The sequence below is a fragment of the Pseudoliparis swirei genome, chromosome 18 (genome assembly GCF_029220125.1).
Source record: "Pseudoliparis swirei isolate HS2019 ecotype Mariana Trench chromosome 18, NWPU_hadal_v1, whole genome shotgun sequence".
NCBI classification, from domain to species: Eukaryota; Metazoa; Chordata; class Actinopteri; order Perciformes; family Liparidae; genus Pseudoliparis; species Pseudoliparis swirei.
Window position 1 is genome coordinate 9,284,946 of NC_079405.1, and position 14,078 is coordinate 9,299,023.

General features: G+C 40.9%; 1 protein-coding gene across 2 annotated transcripts in view; it reads right to left on the reverse strand.

Annotated features, from left to right (window-relative positions):
• Nucleotides 1–13,380: 13,380 nt before the first annotated feature.
• Nucleotides 13,381–14,078, reverse strand: part of tox2 (TOX high mobility group box family member 2) — a 95,470-nt gene continuing 94,772 nt past the window's right edge. For both annotated transcript variants that reach the window (XM_056437989.1, XM_056437988.1), the window contains one exon: nucleotides 13,381–14,078. This exon is cut by the window's right edge and continues 1,422 nt beyond it. The gene's annotated coding sequence lies outside the window, so the exon portion shown is untranslated.

The window sequence follows — 14,078 nt, forward strand, 5'->3', positions numbered from 1 at the left end:
ATCGATTCATCTGTTGACAATTTTTTCGATTTATCGATTAATCGGATAAAAAAAGAAATAACTGTAATTTTCAATACGGTATGCTTTGGAATTCTCATTGTTAGTTTAAATACTACATCTTCTCACTTTGTCATGTATACACAGAGTTTTTAGAGCAGGCTCAAGCACTGGTCTCAAGCCTACTTGAGGATCCGGGAGAGTCCTGGTACCAGAATGTGGGAACCAGGATGTGAACTCTAGATACTCGTAGGAATACGACTGGTGGGGGATTTGTGAATTGCACAGAAGGGGTGGGGGGGGGGGGGAGGGAGGTGGGAGGGTTCTCTGATATATACACATGTTACATGTACATACATAAATACACGCACATACATCGATATAAATATACACATACATGTCTAAACATGTATGTGTATATTTATATCGATGTATGTGCGTGTATTTATGTATGTAAGGAGGTACAGAGACCGGGTACAGACCGCAGTGTGGCTCTCCTCCATAGGTGCACACACATAAGTCACATCATAAGTTTTTTTATGATGTCAGTATATTGGGCGTATTTCCAATAATTTTATGTGAAGTTAAATCCGATATTTAAAATAGATATAATTATCTGAATTACATGCCCGATACACCAACATATAAGTATATATGTACATACATACATATATACAAATTCATATATATATGTACATACATAAACATATATATATATTATATTCATAAAGAACCACACACGCAGGTTTTAATACAACTGACAAACAACATCCAGTCAAACCCTCTCGATGCTTTGCAGTTCAATTAAACTCGCCAATCACCGTCTGCATTTCATCTTTCTGTAACAGCATTTAACAAAATCTATATTTCTAAAACAAAAAGATTGTATGAGAAGGAAACACACAGTTTAATGTAAACTCAACGACGGTATCAGCTGCTGTCTTGACAAACAACTAAGGATCTAAATACTTAGACGCTTAGTATATGGCTGTATAGGACATGGCTGTATATGACATGGCTGTATAGGACATGGCTGTATAGAACATGGCTGTATAGGACATGGCTATATATGACATGGCTATATATGACATGGCTGTATATGACATGGCTATATATGACATGGCTGTATATGACATGGCTGTATATGACATGGCTATATATGACATGGCTATATATGACATGGCTGTATATGACATGGCTATATATGACATGGCTGTATAGGACATGGCTGTATAGGACATGGCTGTATAGGACATGGCTGTATATGACATGGCTGTATAGGACATGGCTGTATAGGACATGGCTGTATAGGACATGGCTGTATATGACATGGCTATATATGACATGGCTGTATAGGACATGGCTGTATAGGACATGGCTGTATAGGACATGGCTGTATATGACATGGCTGTATAGGACATGGCTGTATATGACATGGCTGTATATGACATGGCTATATATGACATGGCTATATATGACATGGCTGTATATGACATGGCTATATATGACATGGCTGTATATGACATGGCTATATATGACATGGCTGTATATGACATGGCTGTATAGGACATGGCTGTATAGGACATGGCTGTATAGGACATGGCTGTATATGACATGGCTGTATAGGACATGGCTGTATAGGACATGGCTGTATATGACATGGCTGTATATGACATGGCTGTATATGACATGGCTGTATAGGACATGGCTGTATATGACATGGCTGTATAGGACATGGCTGTATATGACATGGCTGTATAGGACATGGCTGTATATGACATGGCTGTATATGACATGGCTGTATAGGACATGGCTGTATATGACATGGCTGTATAGGACATGGCTGTATAGGACATGGCTGTATATGACATGGCTGTATATGACATGGCTGTATAGGACATGGCTGTATATGACATGGCTGTATAGGACATGGCTGTATAGGACATGGCTGTATATGACATGGCTGTATAGGACATGGCTGTATAGGACATGGCTGTATATGACATGGCTGTATAGGACATGGCTGTATATGACATGGCTGTATATGACATGGCTGTATAGGACATGGCTGTATATGACATGGCTGTATAGGACATGGCTGTATAGGACATGGCTGTATATGACATGGCTATATATGACATGGCTGTATAGGACATGGCTGTATATGACATGGCTGTATAGGACATGGCTGTATAGGACATGGCTGTATATGACATGGCTGTATATGACATGGCTGTATAGGACATGGCTGTATAGGACACATCCGAGCTGTGGATCATATCCTGCAGTGTGTATCATAGCAGACAGATGGCAGTAGACTATTGAAGGAGGAGAGGTCTGGCTGCTATGAATGTACGGTTAGAAACAGTAGGGGTCTCTGTCTCTCCATACAGAGGAATCACAAAGAGAGTGTTATTGTCGAGAGAGAGAGAGAGAGAGAGAGAGAGAGAGAGAGAGAGAGAGAGAGAGAGAGCATTTAATCTTTAATTGGTCCTGACCTAATTCAGAACAGGACATCCCACAATATTCAATACTCTATTCCTATCTTTTTTCCTTTTTACTTTCTCTCTCTCTCTGTCTTTTTTTTCTTCCTCTCCCTCTTAACACAAAAAGGACTAGAGAGAGGAAAAGAGGCCAAGAGATTAATCCTAAAGCTCGAGCTGAGCAATTCATATTCCAATTGGAGGAGCATGTTATCTATTTTCTCACACTCCTTCATTGTGCGTCTCTTCCTGAGAGGCATTGGAATCAAAGAAGGATTCAACGGGAATCAAACGGGGGACTTTCACGGAAAGGAACAATGGCGACAACAGTCAGTCGAGGTACAACGTTTCAACCTTGTGCAGAATCCAAAGGAATCAACTGCGCAATCACTTTCACATCAACTCCTCAATAACCATGTCAAATATGTACAGAGGGATGGGGTGAGGCTAAAGCTGAGTCCTGTGTCATTGGAAAGTCATTCATCCGAGCTTAATCAATCGAGGTTGTTTGATTCAATTCAAACTGCCTTCCAGGCAGAAGAAGAGTGCAAGAAAAAGGAAGAAAATGAGAGTCGAGCTCAGCTCACTCTTTCTAACTCTGACGAGGCTTCTCTCCATCTCTTGTCTCTTTCATTTCACCCCCTTTTTCTTTCATTCACTCGATCATTCTCTCCTCCTGGAGGCAGGAATTATTGCTACTCATTTCATGCTGTACGGCATTGCCTTGGATTTGTTGTTTTTTTTCTCACCAGGATTGTTTTAAATATTGTTATTACTACTGTATGTCTTAAAGACCGGGTTGGGGTTATTAAATATGCCAAAGCGAATTGTATTTTCGCTCAAGTAAGCTCCATGGAAATATTCCATCAGGGCACCCTTTTATTCTTTCCAAATGTAGTTATGAATTTTAAAGTAGAATTGTATTACTGGAGGAGAGAGGTGTGTGATCAGAATACTGAGCAAAGCCCAGATTGGAATTCCTTGTTCTTGGAGTATTGAAAGGAGACTGTAGCTGTCAACAGGAGGGGTAGAAAAATAAAAAATAAAGAAGGAAAAGAAAGCGACAATGGGGGTTATTATTGGCAGCTGTTGACAATGAGCACACTTACGTTTTTTTTTTTAATCTTCATTTGTTTGAGGCAATGGAAATTGACCAGATTGCTTTCAGAAAGGTGTTACATCAAAACATTGCACAAAATGAGTCCATAATAAAATAGTACATTTTCGTTGCCTAACAGGCTTCTAGGGTAGAAATGTTTTTTTTCTTCTTCATAGCAACACCATCATATAGACATTCAGATCCAATCCACGGCCACCTCCACCACCACCCCCACCCCATCCTGCCTTCATTTTTTGGTATTCATGAGCATATGCTCCTGTGTGAAGTCCCCTGTCAATAAATATGCACAGTCTTAATTGTTCCCATCGTAATTAGACTGCAGTTCTGTTCTTTTTGGCTCAGGTGTATGTTGAATCTCTTTCTTTTGTTTGTGGTTTGGCACCTCTGATGATTTCCATGACAATCATTTGAGTGAGCAAGGAAGCGAGAAAAGGGTAGAGAGAGAGAGAGAGAGAGGTGAGAAACAGTTGCTGGAATAAAGCCCCATCTCAATCTGAATAGCTTATTAATAGAGCTGGTCCCAGGCAAACAGATGGCAGCTGCCAAAAACAAACACAGAAATCACAGAAATGAAAACCCTAATTCAATTAGGTGAGAAGCATTCCTCGCAGCAGCAGTTATTGAGCAGTTTCCATTAATTTGATGATACATTTCTAAAAAAAGGAAACATATTAAAGAGCTTTTTTCCCCCAGAATGTTCTCCTGTGTTTATTATCTGTGGCTGACAAGCGGAGAAAGAAGAGGCCGTGAGTTGCGAGGATGTGGGCGTGAGAGGAAAACAGGATTTAAGTCATTACTGGCTCACGCTTAACAAATGCAATTAAAGTTACTAATGAATAATACAATTGTGGTGTGTATTATATGAATGTATGGTTGACAGTAAAGGAGTCCAGTAAACCAGCGAGTTGTTATTGGCCTGTTTATATATTAGCATATTACCATTTATATGAGAGAGAAGAGAAACAAATCAAAAGGTGGTTGGAGGTTGTGAGTGATGCGGAGGTTCATACATCTCTGTGTCTGTCATAATGTTGGACTACGGGATGGAAATTACATTTCGGATATTCACTGTCCCCTGAGGATAGACCCTACCCTCTTTGGCGATGCCAAAGATGTTTTTCGTTCTTACATTGCGTTGTTTAACTGTTACTTAATTAACACAGTTATTTCAAGCCCGACCATGATGAACCAATGTATTGATTATTTAGTGGATATGCAAATTAATGCAAAACGAGCTAACATGCTGATGGTGAGCATTTTATTTTATAGCAATGTAATGGTTAGCATACTGACATTACTATTTAACTCTTTCAAAGAGTTGCAAGCATGGCTGTAGCACGGCGTTGTCTCATTTTGATACTAATACATTGTGCAATCTAGCAAAATATCTTCTTTAACATAACGTTTCAATTCTTATTATTGACCTTAATTCTTACAGCGAGAATAGAAAACAAATATATGAATGTGATATGACCAAAAGAAGCTATTCTTGGTGATAGAATAACATTCTGAAACATGCCAGATCCGTGAATTAAAATGTTTTCTCATTACGTCGCTAAGATAATACGAATATTATTTGCTGCAGCGATTTAGTTGTATATAAAAGTAGCAGGTTTGCTTCTGCAGTAGCATTCAACATGCTCAGAGATAAGGTTGAATGGGAAACGGCGGAGACAAAACATTCTGTAGAATTTGAGTTTCAAGGTTTCTTTAACATACTTGAAGGCTCTGAAGTCTTCATCCCCAATCTGAACTTCTGACCTGTTCACAGAGCTGCTCTCCTTCTTGTCAAGTCAGCTCATCATTGACAAAGTTATCCGGGTGCTGACACGATTCAAAGAATGAATGCGCAACATTGAGAAACAAGTTCAATGCGTTTAACCGAGAACTAATATTTATTTGTAAAACCCACACGTCACCGTGCGGCCCTTCATCAGGTTTCGTGTGACCTGGATTTCTCTGCCAACGATTTAGCCCGGGATGATCCTTTGAAATGAGTCCCAAGTTAGAATTCAATTCACATTTTCACCTTCTCCAAACCTTTTAAGTCAATTTCTTTAAGACCAGGGAGACTGATTGAAAACCCTTTGGAGTGACAGAAAGTAGTATGACTCGGAAGAGAGACAAAAAGAGAGAACACTCAAGAAATACAAAATAAATATTCTGGTGCATTTTATTCTGATGAATGCAGAAGCAAATGTCCCTTGGGTAGAAAGAAAGTTAATCTCACGGACATAAATGAAGAGTAATAGGGCTTAAAGATACAATTATATGTTAGATCTGAAATATGAAAATGGCAGACAAAGCACAACATATTTTGGATCTGCTGGTAAATAAACACTATGATTGGTTAAAGAGGAGAAATACTTGACATACCAGGTGTCCAACACAATGGAGCTCACAGAGACGAACAATAAGAATGTTCTCTCTCTAACGCTTTGAGTTCGTGCTCAAATTAACTATTATATTATGTACGCCAAAAATGTGACAGTATTATTCAAACGGAAAAGTAATCAGCCATTAGTGTTCATTAGAGTCTTGGCTTGTTCGCGATGTCATATGGAGCTCATTACACCTGAAGTAGTTTAAAAACCTCAGGAATTGGATTCTCCTGCATAGCTGACGAACACACGTTTGCATTTGTATAGGACTTAGGTGGAAATAACTTATTCATTTAATGTTTGCCGAGTAAATTCAAAGGGATATAAAGTTTATCTTGGAAAATGAGTGGAACAAAGTTGATAAGAGCTTTACAGTGGAGGACAAAGCCAAAGATGTTTATAGACGTTTATAGCATGTAGCAGTGGCTAGCATCTTAGACAGCTTAGCTTTGCACACTAGCCCCATACGCACATGACAATACAGCTGGCACAAACATTCAACAATGTATTAGGCGTGAAGAATGTTTACTGCAATTCACATTAAATTAATTGGATACACTGTTTATCTAAAGTCAAAGAAGAACATGCTATCGCTAAACGTGTTCAGGATCAGGCCGTTGTCGCTGCTAGCCACTGCTAGCGTTCTCATTTTTCAGTTTTTTTCCTGAAGAGATTCAGTATTTTTACAAGGGGAGTAGCTTAAGAAGTGGTGTATAAACGACCCAAAAGCCTTACTTGAGTAAAAGTAAAAATACCTTAATGGAAAATGACCAGTAAAAGTGAAAGTCACCTATTAGAACACTACTTGAGTAAAAGTCTTAAAGTATCTGATATTTACTGTACTTAAGTATCAAAAGTAATTGTCTGATATTAAATGTACTTAAATATTTATAGTAGTCTTGCTAGCTATAGCATCACAGGCATCACTGTGAATAAAAGAAACCGCGGCTTTGAGAGCACTTGTTTACAATTGTTCATTAATGTGATTAACCAATGATTTAACTTGCATGCTAGGACCCGTGATTCACCAAACCTGCTTGCTTTGGAGTCCGTGTTCCACCACAGTCCTGGACGTTGGTCTTGTGATACATTTTTCTCTAAATATATTTTTTGATGTTGTCGCGAGTAACGAAGGTTTCAGGGATAATGCATCAGAGTAAAATGATCACTTTTCGTAAAAAAAGTAAAAGTGAAAGTCAAAAGAAATATAAATAGTAAAGTATAGTACGGATATCCAAAACAACTTATAAAATACATTAACAAAGTATTTCTACTACATTACTATACACCACTAAGCATAAGCCATAATGAAAAACTATTTCCTTTAAGCCTATGCCAAAAAACTGTGCTGGTTCTTTTGTTGGAGCTCAGCAGTCTCTGCTCGATTGCAGAAGACAACCAGAGATTCTCTGAGATATGGAGTATTATCAGCGCTAATGTTAGCTTCCTAGCCTATTCGCAGCCCTCATGTCATTGATGGCGCGGCTGTGTCCAGACGCCGTCGTGGTAGCTCCGCGGAGATTGTGCGCTCTTTAGCAAACACATCGGCAATAACAGCATCTGAGCGCAGCTTTTGGACATGATCCAGCGTGGCGGCAGGAGATCCGCGCGAAGAACCACAACAACAACAGTGGAGCCGCTAGTGCGGGAGACGACGAAAAACATCGAGAAGAACGGGAGTCGGAACAGACTGAGGATGATGTTAGGCAAGGATCAGATTTAAATCTAAGGGTGGAGGGTCTGCTTCATGACACACAACACATGGTGCAACCCCAAGAACATTAAGACTCTTTCTCGTTCCTGCTTCGCAACCTGGAACATCTGACGATCTCATGCCGCCACTCTCATCACCACAGCCGTCTACATTTCACCCAGGAGCGGACCGTAGAGCACACTCGGACCTACATGATGTGTTATGTCGGCATCAGAACAAGTATCCCGCGGCTGTGGTGTGGTGGTGGCTGGGATAATAAAGGCAAAAAAAAAGTCATGCCGAACTTCACCCAGCACATTACGCTACAGAGGAAGAAAAGAAACGTTGGACCACTGCCACGCCTAAGAGGCTAGAGGCTACAAAGGCTGTCTCTCTCCTCCGACCATGCCGCCACCGACATGCTATGCTTTTTAGCAGTGACGTCAGCGAAGTCGCGGGGACGTAGATGAGAGCCCTCATAACAGCGCGGATTATCGTCCCCCCGGTAAAAGTTAGGGTCCTGTGAACGCCTGCATTGCCTGCCTATACGGTCCAGACCCCGCGCAATGGTGGTGCCGACGCATCCCTAGCGACGACCTGAACTCATTGAGGCTAGCAACAACAGCGCTTAGCTCGGCCTAACACAACAACACCAAGCGTAGCGGTGGGAGTTCTCTACCGGGGTCCGTGGTCCCCGCCTGCTCAAGAGATCCACGCCACAGGTGGTCAGGGTGGGCAGACACACCTCCCTCAACAACAGAGGACGACTCACCACTGGGGATTAACGGGACTACTGTGGAGGGTCAACGAACCTGACAGGAAGCATCACAGCCTGGTTTCAGGACAGGAAGGCTCTGCAGAGAGTAGTGCGTTCGGCTGAACTACTGGAACTACACTCCACCCTGCAGGACTTGTATCAGGCCATCAGGATTGTGAACTCGACCTCACAGGACCCCACATTGTGTATGTGACAAATAAAACATCTTGAATCTTGAATCTTGAATCTTGAATTCTATTTACTTGACAAAATTATCTTTCATCTTTGGTGTCGGCATGTCTGAACGGTTTTTAAATGGTCTTTGCTTTGTATGTTGTCAATAGAAGGATTTGCACTGAACTAATATTATGTATAGTTTTTATAGGCATCTCACTGCATGGGAGGAATTGATTGGTTTCTGTGCACAAATGAAATGGCTGTAAAACCAAATTTGTGTCCTGCACCAGAAGTCATTAGTTGCTGTTTGCTGCGATGAGTGAGTAAACAAAGAGGAACATCTCATAATTCAATCTTGAAGTAAACAGGCAAAAACATTTTCAAATAACCTTTAAATGCTTTTATTTTCATAAATACTTCCTAAATATCGTGTTTGACAATTAAAACGGAACAAATGCTTCTTCAAAGGGTGTCTCAGCCGTGAGTGCAAGTGTACAAATGCATTGTGAAGTTACATTTCCTGTATGTTGGCAAAGCATGTATCACAGCTTGGTTGCTATGGTGCGGATTTTAAGAACACAGACCTTTTCCACCAACCAAATGCTCGGACTGTCTATTATACAACATGCCAACATGTTGCACTATGTTCATTTGAATCCTTTCCCAATCTCATCTTGCAAGCCTGTTTAAATAGTGTCACATGCCATGTGCATGACAGAGCTGAATACCTTACTTCCTGAGTAACTATTTGGTATTTTCATAACAAGCCTTTAATCCCAAACATCTGGACCAGAACCTTGTTACACTAACACAATCATTTCTCTCTAACACTCTCCCCGACATGCAATTATTGGAGGATCTAAGGTGCAGCATGTGTGGGCGATCTTGCTCAAATGGAGCAGCTGTGGCGGTTAACAAACATCTGAAATGACTGCATCCTGCTGGTCCTGTTTTTTTGTGTGTGTGAGTTGATCCAGGGCATAAAGAGACCCGACTTAGACACCACGACTGCAGGGGTGATGAGAAAATAGTTATGTGTGTGGTTCTCAATCTGACTCACCTCCACTTCAAGTCAAGACTTAAGAAGTGCTGAGATGGAGAAAAGTGGGCCGCTATTATTTGACCTCTTACTCAATGAGCACGGAGGTTCCTCTTCGGGGATGTGGGCTCCTGCCCCGTACAGCCCACGGATAAATGAGAGGGAGACTTCTTATCACACAAGTCTTTCTTCCAGCCACCATTTTCTTAATGTTTCTCTCTCAACCCCAATTTCCACGAGTCCATAAAGATCACAAGTGCAATATCAGCCTAATCAAATCGCTTTCTATTCCCACGGAAAATCTGCTGGACAAATTTACGAAAGATTACATAATCATTTAACACAATCAGATACTTCTATGAAGGAATGCTCGGAAAGAAAAGGCAATATGTAGTTTGCGTGTGATTTATACTTTCTTTGTTTTAGTTTATTTTTGTTAAAATATGTAAAGCTGTAGTATTAAATGTAGCATCTGCTGTTGGGATATGGCATTTCTAAGGTCACGTGTTTTTAAGCCGACGTCCACCCAAAAAACGTCCGTGGTTGCCAATGCAGTTTATTACTACCTATATTTACATTTAATGTTCCAAAAACAGAACTTTTACTCAGGAGGCCGCTGTCCATATCCAGTGTGAAACTAAAAGTCAGTGAAGTTTCAATTCACTTCAACCCCGTGTTTAACACTGTGACCATTTCACACCGTGTGCCTGTTGCTGGTGGGCCTACAACGTGGGTGTGATGTGCAAGTGAACATTCGGCATGTGATCGGCGACCACAGCTCCCCACTCAGCGGCCCGCAGAAGGCTGCCGGGTGACATTGTATCGCAACGATATGAAGCTGCTTGTAAATCGGCAAAGTTTCACTTTAAGTTACGTCAAACTCGTCTTGACCTAAACTAGGATCTTACCTCGAACCTAACCAACGTACCTAAGCTGAGTAACGTGTATGACTTAGGTCAAAAAATAACGTTACCCATGTGTTGAAGCACGTTGAAACATGATGCTTAAGGCTTCAAGAGGTGCATTTAACAAGGTGGGAGTGAGCACGTGTTGGTATTTGCATCACTTTGCAGCTAGTTTGATTTTGTCCCTTTTTTAAAAGTAGTTCTTTTGTGAGGCAAAAATAAACCAAATTGCTATTGAAACATTTAAATCTGGTTTAATCCAGTCATAAAGAGAAATGGTTCATTGCCTGATGTTTCAAAATGAGTCCCGTGGCAACTAAACAATGCAACCACTTTAAAATGTTTGTAATAATTGTATCAAATTTGACCTTATGGTAAAAAGAAAAGAAGAAATGGTGGTTGTCAATAGCATACATGCTGGATGATGTCGACATCTACAGGTGTGAAACCACAAGTGTGCTCTGTGCCTCACGTGGTATGTCCTCCGTGTTACATTCTGTCACCTTTTGTTTCCTTCAGTTCTTAGCTGCAACTGAAATGGAACATAATGACAACCCATTTAGTTCCAAAAAAAAGAGCTCTCTAGCGAATAAAATGAAAGGAAATGATTAACGAGCCACATTTGATAAACTGCTAAATCAAAAATACTGCGGAATTAACTCTATGACAATTGTAATATTTAATGCAAAGATCTGACGGCGACATTGCGCTTTCGTTGATGGACAAGTTCATTCATGTCAGCATAAAAAAAAAAAAGCGTCGCTGATTCTGAACACAAAACGAAACCCACTTCCTGTTAAAAACACCCACATTTCCTGCTGCTCGACGCTGCACCGCAGCACCGAGGGTGAAACTGAAACGTGTCGCCCTCAAGCTCCGTTAGCCGGTCTGAGGAAAGGCCCGGTGTGTGTGCTGCTCTCTGCCCACGGCAACATAGCGCTGACCTTCTGGCCCGCATCACTGACACGGGACAGATGTGCTCCAGCGTCCGACTACGTTTCTCAGAATAATCATATTTATATCCACGCTCACTTGAAAGCTGATCTTACACGGCTCCACCACAGCATCTTGCAAATAAAGTACAAGAAAGCAAGTCGCTCATGACAGGTGGATCTTATGAGACGTTTCCCACCGATGGCTGAGCGACTCCACAGATGAAGATTCACACGCGCTGAGGTTGACCTCAGTCATCATCGACAAACAGGCTCAACCTGTTGTACGTGCACGCTTGTGTCTTTCGTCAGTTGTGTACTTAAATAGACATCGGAAGAAAGAAAGACGCATTCCGACACTGACAGACATTTAGCAACATTTAGGTCAAATGTGAATTTTTTAAAGGATACTGGACACTTTTTTCATCATTAATTACACCTCAATACATGTTTTGATTGAACGAAAGATCCTCATAGACCGAATAAAATCTTTATTTTGCGTGTTAAATGTAGCCTGAAGAGCCCATCAAACACATTGGAGCAAAAGGGAACACACAATAGGGCTGAGGTGACTCATTTTAATTTAATTTTGATTTGACAGAGGGCACATTTTCATAAATGAATCTTGCCGGGCTGATGCATTAACCTGAATCAATGTCAAAACATGAATATATATTAAAAATCAATCAATCAATCTTTCATTGAACTCATTACGCTCTTGATTCAACATAAAACGGAGCGTTTAGAGTGGGTTTTGCGTCACTTTCATTTCTCTCTCGAACAGATGTAGCACACCGACCTTGTCTTTGTCAACCAGCCTGCTGTTACTGATGCCATCTCCGCAGCGGTCCGTCTGATTCTCTGCTAACCAACAGGACCGCTGCATTCGCCTCTCCTCAATGGCACCCTCCACCATAAATTGTGGCTTTTTCATTCTCTGTCGGCCTCGTGACTTTGACTCGGAGACGAGAGACAGGATTAAGGGCGCTGACGGGAGTGTTAAAGCGATACCGTCTCCTCGCAGTATTTACTCCAGAAATAATGACTGTGCCGGCACACGTGTGTACGGCTGAGGGGAATATGCAGTGAAGGAAATAAGATACTGTTGCCATGTGTGTGCGAAATGGAACTGCAGCAAGAGAGGAGAGACAACACCCCAGGAAAAAAGGAAACAAAAACACACAGCTATTCACACAAACACATGGCTGCGTACACAAAAGGCACAGACAGGGCTGTGTGGCAGCACCCACAGCCTCTTTTATCTGGCATTGTATTAAGAATGTATGACTGTGTTTTTCATATAATGTGTGTCATATCACTAAGTGGCAGGTCCTCCAATTGTCCAATAACAATCTATTTGCCGATTCAATACTATTGAGGAAGAGACGTAAAATGAATAAAACATTGAATAGAGGGATCGTGGCAGTTCCATTTCAATCTCTCCGTCTTTCCAAGAAGAGAAAGTCTCGAAGAAGACTGGTGTGCAATTGGGGTAAAATCAGTACTTGGACGGTTGCCTGAGTTTGTGTGCACATTGCATTTCTCTGTTCTCTTTATCTCACACTAGACGCCTACGATGCGCCACTTTCACGAGCAAAGCAAACGTCTTCTCGCATCTGCTCTCTTGTTTGTTAAGATAGTTTACTGGCAATATCCACACGGGCTGGCGTACACTGTAACCACGGCTAATTAGCTAATGCCATTGGAGTCCGGAGCTATAAATAAACACGGGATGCAAACGTGACCCCCTTCAGCGCAAACACGCTGTAAGGTTCGGTAAGTTGGGGGGTGTCGGCGGATCTTTAAAACGATTATCACGTCTTAAAAACAAAAGCAAATGTGCGATATCCTCTCAGAGTAGAAAAGGGAACAAAAGAAAGAGTCTGCGGCGAACGATCACTTTTAAACTTTTTTTTATTATGCAGGTTTTGAAATTAAAGAAGCGTTGTGACACAAACAGATGCTGCTGGCAAAGGGGGGGGGGGCAGAGGGAGCAGCACCCACAAATGTAAAAAAAAGTAAAGAAATAATCATTGTTGTGATCATCATCATTTTTATCAAACCAAAGGAAATGAAACAATAGAATAAGAATAAAAATACACCTCCATTGCAAGAAGCAAACATGATCTAATTTCTTTCATAAATAAGAAAACCTGTCAAATGGCTGATGGGTAACTAGCGGAAACAATATATTGATAACCATTTAAAATATTTATCATTACTGGTTTACAAATAAAATAACTACAATTGGCAGTTTTTTTCTTCTTTTTCTTACACAACTTAAAATGTTATAGTTTTTGTTACAACTAAAACTGAAATGATGCAACAGTAAAGAGATAAATACAGATGTCTTTGTCAGCAAAATGCATTTCTGTTAATCACACAAAAAGTTAAAAAGATGAGATCAACACAACCAAACACCAAGTAGAAACTTATAAAAATCACTAATGTGGATGTGATGGCTCCATTCACATATTTCATCACTTCACTTGTGCATGTCGAGGAGACAAAACTGACATTATGGTCAGAGAAAATAAGAAAAGGGAGGTGTGTGTGTGGGGGTGGGGGGGGGGCATTTTGAGGCAATATCTTTT